The sequence below is a fragment of the Miscanthus floridulus genome, chromosome 5 (genome assembly GCF_019320115.1).
Source record: "Miscanthus floridulus cultivar M001 chromosome 5, ASM1932011v1, whole genome shotgun sequence".
NCBI classification, from domain to species: domain Eukaryota; kingdom Viridiplantae; phylum Streptophyta; class Magnoliopsida; order Poales; family Poaceae; genus Miscanthus; species Miscanthus floridulus.
Genome location: NC_089584.1, coordinates 37,325,711 through 37,328,961, shown reverse-complemented (window position 1 = coordinate 37,328,961; position 3,251 = coordinate 37,325,711). Strand labels below are relative to the sequence as shown.

The window sequence follows — 3,251 nt, the reverse complement described above, 5'->3', positions numbered from 1 at the left end:
TTGGAGGACTAGGAAGAAGTCAGGTGTCATTGATGGATTCGGGTATGGCGGTGGTAGTGGTGGCTAGTGTGGCGCGTCCTTGTCACCATCAACAATGAACAACTTGTTCATCAATCCGTCCATGATGTGGGGGTGCCTGACGTTGCGGACGCCTCCTTTTCTTTTAGGAAGGCACATCGGCGGCCTCCATGGCTTGCTTGGTTGCTGCCTCGAGCTCCTTGTTGATGGCTTCACGTTCCATCTTTGCCTTTGCTATGGCAGCAATGGCGATCTCCTTCGAGCCTCGTTGCTCGATGTTGGTCAGCCTGGCATCGAGTTTGGCGAAATTGTTTGTCACTTTGTCGAAGCGCTGGGTGATCGACGAAGAGGCTCTCGAACATGGCCTTCATCTCCATGGTGGTGTTATTGTCACCCATGGATTCGATCTGGTCTCCAAGATACCAGGTGTCAAGGTCTAATCCCCGAGGGCCAATTATAGGCAGTGTTGTGGGCGTGGGGAGGCAGGGGCGGCGTGGTGGCTGCTGCAGGAGCTGCAAGAGGTATGGTGGCGGTGGCTAGGGCAGGGAGAGGTGCAAGGAGAATGAGAGAGAGAGGGAAGAGCAATTGCTCAACTCTTGCTTAAGATTAAAATGATTACATCTCCTCTATATCTATAGTCCAATCCCTATTGGACTTATTTCCCAAGTAAAGTTAGAGTCCTTATAGATTTGGACTTCTCCTTTCTAAGCAAACCTATATTATTTTCTAAACAAATCCTATATCTTTTCCTAAACAAAACTCTAAGTTGTTTTCCTAATTTTTATTCAAAACTTCCCATCTATTCCGAATTTCCTTCTTGGGGAGGGAATTGAGGGACGGCAGGGGTCGCACCACCTTGGTCGCGCGCAGGAGGCAGCTGAGCCCGGCTCGGGCCCTGCATTGGGCCTCGCTAGGCCCACTTGGCCAGACGTGGAGGGTCCAAATCAGACATGTGATAGTAGCCCTCAGTTGTTTTGAAGAAATATAGTTCAGACATATTTCCTTCTTTGATTTGAGGAAGAGTCCGGTTAAGAGTACTTTACTTCTAGAGTTCTAGTGGTGTGATTATTCACACTCTATCCTAGACGCAAGTTGTATTTTCAGGTTGCTTGGTGAGCTAGCCTACTAAAATAGAGAAAAATGTTATGGCTCATATATTGCAATAATCTATGATGGATATAAACAAGTTGCATTTTGAAATTACCTGCAGTGATGTTTGTTCAATCTATGGAGTCATTTCATTTCTTTCACACAAGGTTGGTGTTGTGGCAATATTGAAGTACTCATTCTGCGATAGTAGGCATGTATAGCAGCTAGCTGAACCTGGATTAAAAAAATAACATATTTTTTTTTCAGGCAACACAATTTATATTTTTGCTATAGAAACATAAAAATGCAGAACTAACAAAATGAAAATATTATTTTCGCATGTTAGGTTTCCTATACAATATTCAACACTATTCTTGTTTTCATACAAACCATACACAGCAGGTAGTAGCTGATAACTCATTTGGTTACAGCTATAATGTTAGTTGGGATCTCTAATTGCATCTATGCCTGGACCTAAAATAAGAGTTTCATAATAATAATTTGTCTATGACTGAACCTAAACGAACTGTTGTTCATCATAGAGCATTTTGTCTAACTTATGCTTATTTCCTTTGGATTGAACAGACTCTGTATCTGGTTAGAAGGATACAAATTAAGTACAGGTCTGCCCCCCAAATGAAAAAGGTCTGAAACCACACCATTTGGTACTGGATTCACTTACGTATCGGCAAAACTCAAACATGTTCAATTCAAAGTTTTAAATAGCCGGCTATAGCTGGAGCTATATCCAGCTATAGCTATTGGGCAAGACTAAAGCTAAGATATATCACTTTTAGCGTTAAGAAAAGCAAGAGGCTAATAGCCGGAGATAGCTAGAGATTGCCGCTAAATGAACCATAATTTAGCTGTAGCTAAACTGTTGTTGGGCCAGCAAATCGACCACGCGGCCCAGTAAAGCCTCCCTCACCCAATCCATTCGTCCATCGCAGCCCTATTGGCACTCAGGCTATAAATTTTGTGTGAAAACAACTCAGATAATTAAATATATTCTTTACTAAGCTGCTCATTTGAAATTAGTTTTACTGATTGTTCACATTATAATTTAAAGATCAGTTGTACATTGTAGGATCTATGCTTGATTGCTTGTTCAAGCAAATAATTAAATATTTGTGACATGGTTCTGTGTATTTTTTTTTTCAATTTTTTGTAAAAACAACTAAATGTCTTAGCCGCAGCTATAGCCCGCTATAGCTGCCCTTAGCTGTTGGCGAGGACAGCAGCTAAGAGGCTTAGCCGGCTATTTAAAACCTTGGTTCAATTCCCCACATGGATATAGACATATAGTACAATACACACAGTACAACATGCAGTGATTGACGTTGCTCCTTCAAGGGGCAGCAAGAGACTAGAGCGACTGCATACAGCAAGAAAGAGAACCAACGCGTATCAGAGAACCGTACTGCAACCCTAACCCTAGATTCCTAACTCGAAACAGACCAAATCGAACACATTCGTCAGCAGGAAGAGATGTCATAGGAGCTCACCACAGCAGAGAGAAGGAGCACAGCGTGACGAGGCAGCGCAGACAAGATCGACACCGGCGCACTAGCTCCAGGCCCGGTACGGGGTAGCACGGCGGGGTGCGCCCGATCCGAAAGCTGTAGCGGTCTCGGATGACATTGGTTGGGGCGGCAGCCAACTAGCCCGCCCGCCGAGGCCAGGGACGGCGGCGTCGTGGCCAGCCAGCCCACCCGGCTATGGGCGGCGGCGGCGGCAGCCAAGGCTAGGCCGGCGGCGCGGCACGCGGCAAGCCCGGCGCGGTGGGCGGCTGCCCGCCCAGCAGCCTAGGCGCACGGCGCGGGGAGGAGCCGGAGCAGGGACGCGCCGTCCGCGAGAAGACGGAGGGAGTCGCGTGAGAGAGATGCGCGCACAGGAGGAGTCCGGGCGTCAGAATATGGATTTCATGGAAGAAGGAAACGTGTAGGGTTTCACTAGGTATATATTGTTGTGAGCCGTCGGACGAAAAGGATGGATGAGATCCGCTATAGGGTTAGCTGGGCCTTAGGCCTGGCTGACCAGATGTTTAGTACTCCCGTCTGCACCATTAAATATTTTTAGAAGTTTCCCTAAAAAAATTAAATATTTTTAGAAGTGATTTATTATTTTCTAAAATAACATTTACA

The 3,251-nt window shown here is 45.7% G+C and overlaps 1 long non-coding RNA gene across 1 annotated transcript; it reads right to left on the bottom strand.

The window, feature by feature from the left end:
• Positions 1-1,173: 1,173 nt before the first annotated feature.
• LOC136451977 (uncharacterized) lies at positions 1,174-2,998 on the bottom strand. The gene is made up of 2 exons (XR_010758702.1): positions 2,613-2,998; positions 1,174-1,341 (listed from the first exon to the last, which is right to left on the bottom strand). It is a non-coding gene; the product is annotated as an uncharacterized lncRNA (long non-coding RNA).
• Between the last annotated feature and the right edge of the window lie 253 nt (positions 2,999-3,251).